This window comes from Aphis gossypii, chromosome 3 (genome assembly GCF_020184175.1).
Source record: "Aphis gossypii isolate Hap1 chromosome 3, ASM2018417v2, whole genome shotgun sequence".
Lineage (NCBI taxonomy): Eukaryota > Metazoa > Arthropoda > Insecta > Hemiptera > Aphididae > Aphis > Aphis gossypii.
Genome location: NC_065532.1, coordinates 13,151,281 through 13,169,309, shown reverse-complemented (window position 1 = coordinate 13,169,309; position 18,029 = coordinate 13,151,281). Strand labels below are relative to the sequence as shown.

The window sequence follows — 18,029 nt, the reverse complement described above, 5'->3', positions numbered from 1 at the left end:
AACCAAATGGGGTTGTGCTAATAGAGAGACACACAATGAACAAATGAGTCATAGGGAGCAGATATATCGATGACGTTGATTCTGAAATAATGCGGATTGAATAGTAAAGTCTATATTACTTTAAATTCTTGTAACTGTTTACCCCATAACCATTTAATTTATGCATTTCACAAAAATAAAAATATCGATAAATTATTATCATCATAAGAGCATACTTTATCTTATTGATTAAAAATTGCAATTTATTACAATGCATGTCATTAAATAATTGTACCTACTATTAACTTGATGGACACGTATGTATAAAATAGAAAGGCAATAATAATACCAATGATATATTATATTAAGTTCAAATAAAAAGGTCACATGCAGTATATACATAGTTACGGAGCTGTTCATCAACCGCTGTCAATTGTTTGTTGCCGGAAAAATAATGACTTATAATATTGGCAATACGTATAAAAGTAACAAGTAAATTTAACAATGCTGTAATATAAAATAATTATATTGTTTTCACATTGTTATACATTTAATGATAAAAATAAATAAAGTTACTATCGTTGTTTATAGAAATAAAAAATATTAATTCCGACATTACAAACATGAAACAACTAAAAAATAAAATAATTAAATGTTTAACTAGTGTACCTAATAGTTATAGATAATACATAGTACCTAAGGTAAAAATAAAAAACGTAATTACAGCAGTGTGTTGTAAAAAAATATACTATGATATAACTTATGTTTTATTGTATCAAAAATATTGTAATAAAACATCGTTACAGATCAAAGATTAAACAGTAGTTAAAATTTAATACTACAAATGTGGTGCATTCATATGAAAAGTTTCAAATCGTAAGTATGTTTACTAATTTAATTAGTTAACTTGAAATTCATATTTCATTACGACAATCATATTATAACGTATTATTAAATTATTAATATAATAATTTTGTAATTTTGATAAATAGCACAATAATACTACTTAATAGTTAATATCTTAACAAAACTATGATATTACGTTGTATAGTAATAATATAAAGGAAGTGTTATTAGTCGGTTATTAGTTATTCCAATTATAAAGTACCGTTAAAAAAATTACTTCTACTGATAGATGAACAATGAGTGATTTTGATACGTTATTGTTTCAAGCTATTAAAGTAAATGGCAATACTGTAGTTACAAATTACCAATGTTTAATTAAACGTAAATTAAGTTATTAAAATAACTGCGACATATAAGTAAATAATATCGGTAGTTTAAAATAATAACAGGTTCCATAGTATTTCTCTTTTAAATCAATGAAGTAAGAACGCGATGAATCATAAAAACTTTTAAAAGCATATAATATGATGGAATACTTCAACACCCTCATACGATAAAAATAAATGACTCACTCTGAGTTTATAGATACATAGTAATAAATTAGGTTACCGTAATAATTTTGAAAATCAAATATCTATATTTTAATCATTTTAATGCTATAACCCTCTAATAATAATACCAGTGATAAAATCTATATTGTTATTTTTTTCATATAATAATAGTTTGAATATTTAAATCATACAAGTTCGTTACTGAACAATCACTATACAGTTTAAAACTAATTAAATGCTAGGTTTAAATTAGCCAGGATATCAGCAAAAAAGCATGTTTGAATAATATAAATGTATAATTTCAGATAATCATATACGAGTAAATAAATTTATATCAATCGGAATGGTTAAAACAATATTCTATTGATATTTTGCCGATTTGACACTGCTCCAACCCGATCGAAACGTTTCAAACAAAATATTTACTATCCTGATTGTATAATATTATATAACGTTTGAAAATCAGTTTACAAAACAAAAACTCACAACTACGATATCACTGTGTGTGGTTCATAATAATTTCACACTGGGATTCGGGGGCGGACGAGAGGCGTTTTGAATGTTTATGTTGTACTACCATCGTATTATATTATTATACGAAGTTCAACACGTTTTGTGGTCGTAATAATAATGATAATAGTAATACCTATAATCTTTATAATAAATTAGTTATAACTAATGAAGCATGATATTAATTGCGTGATTAACAGTGCTTAACAGTTATCAAAAAGTAATGTGCTTCGAAACAGATTTTGAACCACACAAGCGTCGTGTAAATTATGGCAGTTTAATCAACTTGGCGTCATACGATTTCAACAGGGATTTCGTGAGAATTTAACTTTAGTTATAGTTGCGAATAATATAGTAAATGAACAAATAAAAATATAAAAACGTTATGTGATATCAGAATATAATCCAACGTCACTGATTAATACTATAATTTGTACTGGCATTTGTTATCAAACGTGAGTGATATATACTATATAGTTTCCAAGTAACGCGTTTTGGACAAATATTATATTTAAATTGTAAAATATGTAATCTATCGTAAAAGGTTCTCTGAGATATCATGGCAACAAATTAACAAAAGGTTTCTGCTGTAATACTAAAAATACAAAATAAGTCATTGGCGTCGTATAAAACATTAAGCGTTCATAAGGTGATTGTAATAATCGTATATACGTATATCGTATTATTATACTTTCGTTTCGATGTCAACTACGCGTTTTTTATTTTTATACATAAACCGCTCTTCTGCAAGCAGATAATGGTATATTCGGTATACGCATAGAGTCCATTATATTATTAATAATGGTAGTAAATATTAACAAAATGTTTTCGAATTTCGAGTCCTACCGGAAAGGGAGCACCATCACATAATCTCGAGAGTCTAAATATAAACGCAATTACGGCGCTCTTGATTGACGGCGCGAGCGTTGTATTATATATATATAGTATATATTTCTTTACTAAGTGGATATTTTTTGGACAAAAAAAAAAAACGGTACATCTACAATAATAATATACGCCGTACGACGTGCGCCCGAGTGGTTATAGTATAAGTAGATATAGCTGACGTGCAGTGCCGCGGTTAGATATTTTCAGATTTCCGTCATCGTCATCGTTGTCATAGTCGCGTTTACTCCTCTTCGGTGCTGCGTACACAAAAGGTCGCGCGAGCGGTGATTATTTCCCCGTCGCTTTTCCCCACATCTTACCCCACTGCAGCTGCAGGCACGTGCGAACCGAAATCGATAAAATATATATTTTACGCAGTTGTAATATTATGAAGTCCAACAAACGCGTGCCTATATACCTACTCATTATCCGTCAACAAGGACATCAGCGGATTATATTTTTAAGGTAATGAGAAGGGAAGTTTTTCATTATACCTACATGCTATTTTCATAATGAAATTTTTTTTTTTTTTTTTAGATAAAACGTATATTCAATATCCGTGTTAATAATAATAACTATGAGAAACTTTTAATATAATTTTAAATTCACTTTGCACGTATTATATTACCTAGCTGGAAACTTATATTCGATTACTCGAATGTATTGAATTGTAATAAATAATAATAACTAACAAGCTCGTTAAAAACTTTAATACGGTTAAAAAATCAATGCTTCAATAATTACAAGACACACTTTTACCCTGTAGCTGTAACGAAAAAATTATTGAGAAATTTAATGTTGATTTGGATACTATAATATACGAGTATACTACATGTTTATGTCGAAAACCGTAATAGGTATATTATTATGCAATCATTGTGAAACATTAAGCAATGAAAACTATACGTTAAAAAAGGCCTATATAGGGGAGGAACAACTGTCCCAACTTGTCACGCTTCGGACGATCATCGTGTCCGCAGTATAGTACACCACACGTCACATCGCCGCTGAGCCATATCGTACATAGGTACTGCTTATATTACGAGGGTCGTAGACGACACTATACGACGACACTAAGTAGGCACTTCACGCGGCCGTCAGTGATAATAATATGTAAAATACTTAACTCTTCTGGACACGATACGCGTGTGCGCTTATTGAGACTCGCACACAATAGACGCAATCAGGCAAACAATACGCTATACGCACGACAATCATAATAATAATAATTCTTTCCGTATTACCGTCGTCGCGACCCGCGATCGGTCACAACATAATACTACCTATACAGTACATACATAATAATATATAAGTCTTCTGCTCAGTCGTTACACCACATCCCTCCCCCCGGCCCACGTATTATAGTTTGTGAACATTGTAGGTACCTATACCATCGCACGACAAGTCCATTCTTCCGTCCACCGTCGAGTGGTAATACGACGCGATATTATTACTTGTTTAATTTCACACGGCATTGTTCCAAGAGGATGCGACAACACTATAAAAATCTTAAATATTATATAATACACACAATATGTGTGTGTGTGTGTGTGTGTGTGTGTGTGTGTGTGTGTGTGTGTGTGTGTGTGTGTGTGTGTGTGTGTGTGTGTGTGTGTGTGTGTATTTGTATTGTATGTCTATACATATATAACGCGATGATGTGGGTCGCTGTGTGTGTGTGATGAACAGGTGGTGGGTGGAGGTAAGCATCATAATATGAAAACGTATTCTGAATTTAGTATGCAGTTATTGAATAATAACTCAACATGCTACAGATGAGTCTCGGTAAATCGGAATTTTTATAAATGTATTCTGTTTTTAATTATAAAATAGGTTTTAGGTGTAAATATATATAAAAAAAATTAGAAACCAAACCCAAAAAATAATAATTTTTTTGAAAATGAAAATGTCTAAAATACTTTTAAATATATACCCCTTTCCCCTTACATTTTCCAAACACGATTATAAAATATTTTAATACACATTTACAGACGTGTAATGTGTATATAATATAATATAAACCACTTATATAATATATCAAATAAACCTAATAGTTTATGTGTGCGCAAATACTTTAATTTAAACATTTTAATCAATACTCCACCTATGAATATTTTATTATTACTAAAGTTGTTCAAAGTATGAATTCGTTATTCCGTATCATTACGTTTTTTTTCGTTTCTACATGTCTGATCTTCTTATTTAATACGTTAACAATCTAATTTCGCGGATGTATAGGTAACGTATACGTATAGTGTACACATAGTAGTACTATACTACCTAATATAGCAGACAGCACCGGACGATCCTTCGCGTATCACACAGCATACACAGATGATATAAATTCGATCAAGGAAAATAAATTGCACTACCTTCCTTGACGTCCGGTCGTAAATTTTCACTGGGCGTGTCACGATAAGGTTCTCAATAATGCTGAGCTCTTTATTTTGTACATATCATGTATACAACATACTTCCGGCCTTTTTTTTTATTTTGTCTACTCTTCGTGGTTTTGAAATTTCCTGTATGTTACAATGAATTTATTACTATTAAGTTAATGTTAAATAAAATTTAATTAACGCTACTGTTAGTAAAATTATTATTATATGAAAATAACGTAGTTAATTTTGCAGTTTTATATTCTATTCCCGATATCCAATGTTATACGTATAATTTCATACTGCAAACCTGTTATCACGTTAGATTATTTTTACATCATTAAAGTTTGAATGCAGTTCTTTGATTAAGAAATTACTAAAACTTTCAATAATGAATTTATTTATTGGTGACATTATATCAATTTGTATTTACAAAGCTGGTAAGTACAAATTTAGAGTAACAGAATTGAAAAAAAAAATTTATTTGTGCAATATGAATGTTATAGTTGGTATACTTATAATTCATATTGTAGTTTTACACCGATATAATATAGCCATATTGTCTGTATGATATAGATAATAGTGTATGCTTTAAAATTATTTTGACGTTATTAATTTGGTTATATTTCAACACAATAGTATGATACTTGAACATTTTTTTTTTCTGAAAATTTATTAAGTTATAAGAAATAGAATATAATAGTATATAAATTATAATTAATAAAAATACAGTGGAACTAAGTTAGCCAATATGATAAGTGATATACCATAATATGTTAAATGTTAATTTTGTCAACACAAAATAGTTATTTAAATATTTTTCCAATACATTTATTATTGAGAAAAACAATTTAGATATATTATACGAGTATATATATTATTTTAAAATACGATTTATAAATTATTTTCTAATTAGAAAATTTGAAAGTATATGTTAACTTATGTTCGATTATCTCATTATTCTGACATACGTACTTGTGTTAATCATTCTTCCTTATTATTATTGTAAGGACCATTATTATATATTACTAATTATAATTTGAAGATACGGTAAAGTAATTATATAAACACCAAATTACTTCCAAATTCAAATTCAAATACAATATTACATTACATTTAATTATAATTTCAACTAAACCTTAAAATCAATAAACTTACATTTTATCTTAAATGCCCAATTATTTCAATAGTATTAATTATTAATTTATAATATTATTAAACTAAACAAAGTTTAACTATTCGCTGTTTATAATGTATACAGATATATCACTGTACTTACAAATTACATACAACAATAGAAGTATATTTTGTAGATCTAATACTTAAATAATTTAGTTGAATATTATTAACTAAAACAAATTCTCTCTGCCATCTGTATCCAAGTACAAATCATTATAAAAAAAATTATAGGTATAAATTATATTTTAAATTTCACTCAATTTCAGTTTAATATAAAAATTAAATAAACAATATATGCAAATAAAATATTAGTATTTAGTTCCATCCAATTTTATTGGAAACTTTAATACAATATATTATTAAAAACTTTAAATTTTTACAGATCGTAAGTGCACAATATGAACCAGATTCTAATCAATTGGATGTATGGACAGCTTTGCAAGATCATAAAAAGTGTATTCCAAAAAAAAAAAGTAAGAAAAAAACTTAGTTTCTCCGATTAGACTATTAGCTCATTCGCTTTCACATCATTCAAAATCTTATACAACTGAATACGTTATTCTACAACGAATTGCGATTATAATAATATTAAAGTGAATTATCATTTGTTGTTTTTAGTAACTGGTATTTTTTAATAAAAGTCTCATGGTGTGAATTAAAACGTTAAGATAAAATTCGCATGATGTCATCAAAATAACATTAATCTACGTTTAGAGTGGGCGAAGACGAGTTGTAGGCGTTAGAAGAAAAAACGATAATGATAACAACCCGATTAAAGTCTCGGAGGTCCGGTGGCTCATACAATATTATACGTCATTTTGTTATAAACACTAAATGGTATATTATACTAATAAAGTAATCACCTTCCTATATAGTATATACTGTTGTAGGTATGCTGTCGAAATAGAATCGGTGCGGTTGAAAAGGACACGCGTCCGGGCTTATTCGATTAAAAGAACACAAAAAAAAAAATAATGTTAATACGCGTACACCTAATAGGATGCACAACGGGGGCTATAACTATATAACATAATTCGTGTAATATATGATATTATATCTATATAGCAAACCGAATTGGATACTGTGGCATAAGACCGGAAGACCGAAATATAGGTACCTACTACATAACACTCGCGTGCCTAGTCAATAGGCATAATCAAAAAAAAACTACACCTGGCCGACCGGTAACCAGGTATATAACGTAGATTCTGATCCAGCCATACGTATAATATAAATAATAATAATGTGTAAGTAATAACGTAAACGGGTGGCTTCGTAAAATATTGTACTAACCGGTTTCACAGTGTACGCACATAAGAAAATATATTATTTATATATATATAATTATTATTTAGTATATGTACCTATTGTAATATATAACACGAGTGTATATTCTTCTACAACACCTGGTGGCACCATCACGATGCCGTATTATTTTCTCAGATTACACATGTGTTTTATTTTTTGAAAAATACCGTTTCACGCTCAGCTGAGAGACATATGGTCTCGCGTATCGCAGTTTTATTGTCGTAGCCGGTAATCGGCGTATAGTACCTATATATAGTACACATAATATTATAACATTAATAATTGGGCCGAAACTTGCGTCTACGCGCGATAGACTCAAAAAAATTTAATACCTAACGATACACACGATACTAATTTATGAAATATTGCCTAAAACACACTATACGAAGTTGTATCGGCAGCGATAATATGACTCTTTCGGTTACGATATATAGGGGGAAAACGGACGGAGAAGGACGCGTGGTTTTTTGGTCCGAATTTGGAGTGTGCGCCGACGTTTTTAAAAATAGTGCACGCGAGGGTCGACGACACCGCGCCGCCCGTCGCCGACGGCCAGCGCCAATGAAAACAACCGACTTGCGTTATTATATTCGTGTCTCCGAGAAAACTGCACTCACTGAATAATATAAAGTATAATAATATATATACTATAAATTTAGGTATATTTCGACTATACGCCATATTATACTATAATATTACGTTGAATGTGGCACGAAATAAATCGTTAAGAGATGGGTCAAGTTTTTTTTTTTTGTGCTGACTAATAATATTAGCATTTATAGAGCGGTCGCTGCCACCTACGACGACAATCCGTAGTTCGGCGATCCCTCGTGGAATTCACAAACCGGAGGAGTTTTTCATTTGTACACATACACACACACACACACAGCATAGCACAAGATACTCGAAGAACTTGGAGAACGCACCTCGTTTGTTACAAACGTATATACTTTATATGTGACTTGCAATCATCGAAACCTGCTCGTTTAAAAATAATAAAAACGCAGACAATATGTTTTTTGAATGGCCATATTTTACATTATATCGTTGTGAACAAGTGCATCTTGAATCCTAATGTCATTGAAAAGTTAAATATTATAAAATATTTCACATATTTTATGTAATTTTCAAAACCAATACTTTATGATTATACGGCACTTACATATTAAACTTGTTTTACAACGACACGTTGCGCGCACGTAGGTTACCTCTAGGGTAAGTACATCTACTCTATACTAGTGTAATACATTAAAATATAGTATTATCTAACACGTTAAATCAATCATAATAATACTATTTTGACAACTCTGTTGAATGATCGAATATTGAACATTTTTCGAAACAGTTCAAAGTATAAACACGGAAATGAAACTCTCAACTGCTTAGTAATAATAATAATAAAAATAATAAAAAAAAATAACCAATAAGCGAAGATCAAAATCAAAATATTTTTTTATTACACCTTCAGTTGTACAACAAAACTCATAAGTAATGAAAAAACTTCAGAGTTCAAACATGAGTGCGTACCTATATACTCGTATAAGCTATATACTAAAAGTACCGAATACCGATACGATCTAAATTGTTCCGATATTACTTTTATCAATAAGTTTGAAGTTTTTACTTTTAAATTGTTATATGCGTGTTTAAACTATACAGTATATTAAAGTGCGTAAAGTTTGCAAAATATTTTTTTTTATTATTAAAACTTCTTTGGAGATGTAATTTTAACACTCAGCGAAAAAATAATACATTGCATTTGTCTTCTTTTTCTTTTTTTTTTGCCCATTAAGATTGGTAAAATTATCATCGAGGGGGACACGTAGAACAAATAAATGAAGGGTTGGAGAAGAAAAGATTTTTAGATGTTGAGAAAGGGGCAGCAAGATGTTGTCAGCATTAATCATTAGCTATATTTTATGGCTAGTATTGTACATCTTTACTGTAACTATCTAAATGTAGAATCACAATACAATAAGGTTGCTAGATTTATTTCTTAGTGAAGTATAAAACTAAAATTGATTTTTAGTATAAACATTAAGTAGATACTTCATATAATCGAATTTGACATTTGCAACATAAATTTTCCGCTAGATTTACAAACTTACTTATCTATAAAATATGTATCCGTCTACTGTATTATACACTTTTATTTTATGAAGTTCTATGAAATAAAGAAATTGTAGTAGTTTGTATAAAATATATAAACCAAAATTTATTAAACAGGTGACAAAGTAGATAAAGTTGAACATTCTAGAACAACTGCCAATGAATATTAAATTAAATTATACAAGAATGGCCAACAAAAATGCACGAATAAATATTATAAGTAGCTACAAGCATACCGAAAGATATATTATAAGTTAATTTTAAATGGTAATGTATGGAGATTGAATGACTGAGAAAAATAAATTATAATTTTTGAATACCTCAAGAATAAACTTCTATAGAGAACTATAAAGATTTTCAGATACGTTTGGAAACGTAATTTAAATGGTAGTAATAATATTGTGTAAGATCAACGAAAGTCATTGCAAGATAAAGCAAGTAGTATGTATCATAAACAATTACACATTATAAAGAATATTTAGCTAAAAGTGAATTCAATTACAAGAATAATTTAAAAACACATCGAGTAATTTAAAATAATAATAATAATAAAAGAATGAATATAATGTTTAATGAGATAATAAAATATATACAACAAAAGACTAGAAGTTCAAAACAGTTATGTTTTCAATGTATATATAAACAAAACTGTCTAAATATTAGAATAATTCATTCGTATACTTAGTGACAATATGATATGTAGATATTGTATCATATTTTAAGAGTGCAAAATACCAAAGTGTTTTAACTTATAATTTGTATGATAGCGACGTTTTGACCGGTTTTTGTTTATAGGAATATTACATGTAGCTCCTCTATAACCTAACAAAATGCATCCTTGGCCAATACATTAGCGGAAGTATAAACAATACTATATATTTTTATTATTACAGTACTCATAAAAAACAAACATGAACAGTGTCGTACAAAAGGAGCACACTGAGTGCTTTGATCAATTTATTTTCATAGTTACCTACCAGACCAGATGTACTACATGGTCATTATACTATGTACTTCTCTTTAGTTTTTATAAAAAAAAGAGTGATCACTTCTATAACGTGAACATTAAAAGTTAAACCGTTTAGTATTCTTCGTAAACAATAACTTTACCTACCTATTCAGTATGGCAAACAATCCATCTATCCATCCCTCTGACACAATATGGCGCGCACATAGTAGTACGATTCTCGTGCTATTATTTAAAATTGGTCGACGAATTCAGAAATAAAATATAATAATATGTAAGCACAAAATACATTTCGCTAAAGAAGTTTTAACGTGCATGAGCGCGTAGCTGCATGGGTAACCTCAAGATACCGAGAAATATCTATGTAATAGGTATATCTATATAATATAATATTACACTTATAAGGTTCGTGATACTCCCCCCAGGACACTTGTTCCGTTTTCTCGTAAACAAGTATCGTAAATTCACCAAAGCTATCACGTATGATCGCGTGAAACAATATCGAATGTGAAACGAAACGTAGTGTGCGTGTATTATTAAATTGCCATCTATTATTACTGTAACGCGGATTGTATGTGCATAGGTATATAGTTATATAAACGGTTGTTTTTCACGAGAATTATTGCAGTAGTTTAGTCAACTCGTTAAAACAAATCGAGATTTAGAGAAAACAAAACTACAAATTTTTAATGTTCGTCCCACGAGAATATATCGAAAAAGTTTCGTCGCAAAAGGGAATGGTTGGTGGTGAAACGCGAAACAGCCTAGGGTTTGTTTAGTTGGGTGGTTAATAACAATAATTAGCCACGCCGGATCAAGAACTCATAGGTTTGTGATCACTACTGTGCGTCGAGTGTAGCATTTGAAAAATAAAATGATTACATAAAGGCAGATTAAATGCGTCCGGCAAAGGTGTTATATTTAATAGATAGGCTGGACGTGCCATATAATATAAGGTATCTCACCGAAATTTCCAGTGGAAGAGAACTCGCCGGCGACCACCCTAAACGGCGTGGGGTGGTAGTTTCGGATACTACTCTTTCCAATGATGATTCCTGTTGCACTTTGTTATGAATTGTCCCGAACCGAATACGTTTCACGGTAGATCTTTCGAATCCATACTGTTCGCCAGACGTAAGTAACGTGAACCAACAATATTTTATTACACACGCGAACGACACCGGTTCGAACCACGACGGTGCCGGTACAAACGCACGACACGACTAAACATAATGCTGGATCGCTGGTCCACCAACGGTGGCGGCGGCGGCGGAACCCGAACGGTGAGCCATCGCCAGTCGCCACCCATCGGTGCTCGCCGGCGACCACAGTCCGCGGCTAGAGAGCACCACACGTCTCTGAAGTCTCCAAAAAGGCAAGAAGGTAGGTGAAAATCGATTTTCGGGGATGGATTTTCCCATTAATTTTTCTCATTTTCTCACTCCAGTCACTACCAGATAGCACCGCGTGTACCACAATTGCCAGCTTGTCGCTTTCGCGGTATGGGAATACGACTTGAGCAACAAATAAACACTAATCTACATCTACGAAACATAGTATGGATAATTGCAGTGATGATATTGTCCAAGAAAACACAGCTATAGTGTTCTCTAAAAATTAATTGAGATTACGTATTATTCGGATCAGGTATGAAAAATTACGGCTTATAAAATAAAACAAAAGCATTATAAAATTATGAAGCAATAAAATTCGCTGTTCAATATTATTACAGAAACATAAAAATTATCAAAAATATCTACACACATTTATTAAACATAATTGTGTAATAGGAACTTTTTTAGTTAGAATTAGTAAAAATTATATAGTGGGTATTTTATTGTTATAATGTAATGCATAGTTCTAGTATTTTCTGTATTTAGTCAAACTGCTTAATGTATAGAGTACGATATTAATTTTGCTGCACATTTCTCTTAGGTAATTCTTTTAATATTCTTCTCAACTTCTTCTCTATTCTCAACCCTAATGTTGAAATTTCCATTAAAAAAAAAAAATTATCTTTATATTGGAATCTGCAATGGTTTTTCATTTAATAATATTGTATTGTCTTTATCATAGTTAATAGGTACTTATATTGTGTAAATATTTAATTTTTGAGTTACAGTCATACAACATAAGTTAATTAAAAAAAACAAATTACGATATCAATTTATTTGTGATAGATTATTTCGGAATAATAATAAAAACAACTACTATAATAAACTACCTATCCTACAGTGTCTATAAGTACGTGGAAAAAATGTATAATTCCTTGTCTGGGCAAAACTTAATCCGGAATTCCAATTGTCCGTTTCGTAGAACAATATAAATATGAATTTGAAATATTATAAGGCGAAAGAGATACCAGACTATATTGAGTATAACAATAAGTATAATCCTAAGTTTTGTATCTAATATCCTACTTGTGCATTCGTACACACGACGTGTATACGTGTAATATGATCTTGTGTACATATTATACGGATTTAATAATATTGCACATAGGCACATATCATATTGTACTGTCAGTATATGCGTAGAATATCGCTGAAATTGTGGGTATATCATAAATCATAATAATAATATACATTAAGAATCATTGTTTACAGTTGTTTTAAAATTTTGATACAGCTTATTGCTTATACAATTACATTAATATATAGTAATAATCAGTAATATTCAATAGATTTTACGTATTATGTTGGACAAGATACATAAATATTAAATTACATGGGTATTTTTATTGAAAACTAGTACTTTCAAATTACAATCAATGGCAACTTGATAATACTTGAAAAATAATGTGTTATATTCGTCCGAAAATAGTAGTGCGAGTACCTATAAATTATACAATATATAAAATACTAAATTTGAATATTCTTTGAAAATAATATAATATTATATATGTATTGGCCGACATACAGTATACATTTAAGTTTCCGGTCGGAAGTAGCACGTGTTCGACAACGAGGGCCATTGGTATTTTATTTGAAATAGCTTGTGATAAAAATAGTCATATCCTTATTCCTTACCCGCTATTTATTTTTTTTTAAATTATTGCCCATTGATTCCTATACCTATACTATGTATTCGTATGCGTTTTATAATGTGCCAAATAGGCAACACCATCCGGATTGACGTTATAGTATTTTTGTTCATATTTATACAGGGTGTTTATTTTAATAGTAAAAAAGTATTTTTAATGAAACAAAATTAGTATTTAAATTAATTGTTGTTATGTTGTTAAATTCTAATTTCACAGCTTACTCTAAATCACCAAAAATGTTTTACTCCAAAATAGATATAGGTATTACTGATAATAATACTAAAAGTCAAATGGTTCGTGAGAAATAAACAGCTTCTCTATGACATGAAATTATTCTACATATCAATATGGACAATAAATTAAAATAACCTTCTAATAATGATTAAATAAAATAAAAGGAGCTCTGTACTTCAAAATCAGTTAAAAAACTACTAAGTTCAGATAAAAGTTAACCTCAAGATAACTTCCCAGAAGACCACGGAAATAAAGCAGATATGACTATGACAAAGTAAATAATATTTTATTTATATATTAATAATGTATTATTGCATTTTTATTGACATATTTTAAACACATGCTTAATAATATTGTAATAAAGTTTATAATTTCATAATATGATGTAATGACGGTTTTTTGGTTTATGAATTAAGCATGTTTGTTCTCATATAATTAAATATAAAGATAAGTGTAGAATGAATTATACAATATTGTAGATGTAATATAGGTATATTAAAAACTATGATAAACTAGACTAATTCAAAAACCTATAGGAATAATGAATAATTCGTAGATATTCGTAAGGTATTTAATATCTATAAAAGCTAATATATTAGGAATATTAATTTTCTTATAGAGACTTTCTAATTAAAATTGAATCAAAGTTGAACAAACTGTCAGTATTGCTGAACAAAACATCGCGTTAATTAACTTTCAGAAACAAGCAATGAAAAAGAAAATGTATTTTGCTTATAGTATTATTGTTATCTGTGACATTATTTTAATTATTTAAATTAACATATTGTATCATATTTTATCTCTGTGCTCTAAAATACTCTACTCTCCCTCTATCTCTCTTTTCACTCAATTCAAGCAATAATGATTTTTTGATAACTGGTAAATGGTAATTGTAGAGTATCATAAATTATTTGATTTTTCAATAAAATGTGCACATATTTTTTTTTAAATAATGTGGTAATGGTAACTGAATAACTCAGAGTTCAAGAGAAATTAAAGAAATGCAGTGTATCAAAAACAAAATAAAATATGAGTATCTTCTAGAATTTTAACTTTAAAGGCATTATATTTAATTTTGAGTTATCAAGATTTGAACCAAATTAGTTATACCAAGAATTAGTATAATATGTTGCATATGATTATTAATTTTTATTTGTTAAAATATTTGTAGTCTATCAAAAAATAATAAAGACTACAGAAAAATACGTAAATTTTTATAATAGGTAAGTATATTGTATTTAGTGTATGTATTATAATATTATATTTTATTTGAATGACTATATAGTATACACTTATTTTAGAAAATTCTATAAGAATCAAAAGCAAGCTTCTCGAGTAAGTCTATTAGATTTCAATTTTACGTACCCCAACGTTGTATTAAAAAAAAAAATCAATTCTGAGAAAAGTAATCAGACACAATTAGAAAACTAAGCCATAATATATATATTTATATATATAAAAATGGTCTGCCTATGTATTTTCTATATTTTTAAATACTTTTATGAGGAACTTTATGTAAAATATTCTTATATCATTTAGTTGTAACATACACGTTTATAAAAGTTTTAACATAAATTAAACATTTTATACATTAACATTAAATAAAACTATATGATTATTTTTTTATATACATACAGTAGAGATATCTATGACATCAAGAAACAGAAGAAGTGATATTATATAATTTTCTAGCAGTTTGATACGTACATTTATAAATATTTATCTCGTCTTTTATTGTTTATCTTATTGAATTTATACATTTTGGATTATTTTGTTTATTCGGATACTTCAGCAGACGCTTGAAAAAGTTATGTTATCTACTCAATAGTGTGATGGTACTCTATAATACAAACAATGTATTTTGACACGAGTTAGTTTTTCATTTTTATCCAAAATGTTTTGTTTAAATATATGTACGTTGAGAATGAACATGAAAATAATATTTATATGGATGGTACGTTGTAATACTCGTAATTCATTTTATAATTTCAGTATAAAATTTAAAACAAAACTTTAATTAAATTTTACATATTGATTTTACAATCAAAGGTAGGGAAGTACATGCAATACAGTATATATGCTTGTTAAAATAGTTGAGTTCTTCGTAGTGTAAATATTTATGTACAGAATATGAAGTATATATATATATATATATATATATATTTACAGTTTCTTTCGACTTTCAGTGAAAAGTATAAAGTTAATTCACGATTGCATAACAACTTTGTAAAACAGACTTCGTACAAATATCAATGTTATCTTGTATAAACTGCAGTATATAATATCTTAAAATTAATTAAACCTAGGAAGTATATCTAGTTATTATTAAATTCTACTTCATTCAGAAATTATTCAAAGTTTGAAATAATTGTTATGCGAAAATATATTCATAATAAAATTAGTGATATGTAAATATTATTAATAGATAAACGACGACGATGGTCGATGATTTACAGATGATTAAACACGTACCATATGTTTAACGTGGCTATATACCGACAATTAACATATTGCCATAATAACATGAAATGATTGTAATCACATGAATAAAAAATCACATATAATTATTAATTGGTAATCAAAAGAAATTGTTATGATAACTTATACATAATATATATATTCATGTCTTAAGTAAATCTGGCATGTGTTGGAAATAGGTATCGTATTTCAAAGTTACTTAAATTGAAATATTTTAATTTGTTCGGTACCGGCGTAGCTCCTGCGAATAGGCAGTCAGCTACTACCACTTATGACCGTTTAGGATACCAGTGGGTTTTAAACACAATCAATGGTTAGGTAAATATATTACCAGAAATAGTGACAATTTCTATAAGCTGTAAAGAAATGGTATCATTCCGCAGTAATTGTAGAATTTGAATAGTTTATTACTTTATAAGGAAATGTTACCATGCATTGATTTTTTAGTCTGGATTTAAACTGTATACTGACTATACTAGAAATACAAAAAAAAATATTATAAGTAGAGCATAGATTTTTATGCACTAAAATGTATCGAAATATGCCATATAATATGCAGTAAAAAAACATAAAAAATATGCAACAAATATGCTAGAAAACTTTTTTTTAATAAATAAAATTTACAAACTAAGCAACTTACAAAAACTAATTACATAAATAAACTGAGTATATAAAAAATTTTCGTTTTAATATGCCACATATTTCGAATTTTGTAAAAATATACAGAAATACATACCATGTAAACAAAAACATTATAATACCATTGCACTTTAATTGTTATAGTCCGTGAAGATAACTGACAAAAATCCAAAAAATTTAAAAGAAAAATAATAAGCAATTGCATAGAAATCCGCGCTCTATACCTGAGTCATCGCATTAGATCATATGGGTATGTGAAATTTTGAATGTGAAAACTTACTCCTTCACCAAGTATTATACATAATTTGGTTTTTTCAAAAAAAAAAAAAACAGTATTTCGTGGCATTAAATTCGGAGATGTTCTATATTGTTATTGTTCTAAAAGATACTGCGACGTTCTTTTAAAGTGTATAATGCGTTTGTAAAATGATGGCAGTTGATTTACAATGTGAAAAATACGTAAAACTAGTTTTTTTTCAGAAAAAACTGTCAACAAGTGGCTGTACAATTTTGAATCTTGTAAAAATATTCAAAAATATGTAACAACCATTAAATATGCAAAATAAATTCAACATTAGATTCAAATTATTATGACTCGTGAAGATAATTGACAAAAACCCCAAAATGTATAATTAATATCACCTCATCGGAGGCAGCTACAATAATAAATAGCATTTTAGAAGTATTTGGATATAATATTGCCGGTGTCAATTGTAAAAATAAACGCAAGTCAAGCAACTATACTTGCAGATAAGTAAATCCAGAATTTTGAATTCTAAAAACGGTACGAGAGTTTGCCATACGAATGAATAATAGGTAGCTAACTGAATTTTAACTTGTCAAATGTTCATGACATGGCATTTTACATTATTATAAAATATGATTTATAAAATAAAATAAAATAAATAAAAATGGTTATT

At 28.7% G+C, this 18,029-nt stretch overlaps 1 protein-coding gene across 2 annotated transcripts in view; it reads right to left on the bottom strand.

Moving 5' to 3' along the window:
* The window catches only part of LOC114126849 (protein tincar), a 68,990-nt gene extending 57,034 nt beyond the window's left edge, over window positions 1-11,956 (bottom strand). For both annotated transcript variants that reach the window (XM_050202812.1, XM_027990885.2), the window contains exon 1: window positions 11,681-11,956. The gene's annotated coding sequence lies outside the window, so the exon portion shown is untranslated. The remainder of the gene's footprint in view (window positions 1-11,680) is intronic.
* Window positions 11,957-18,029: the final 6,073 nt, after the last annotated feature.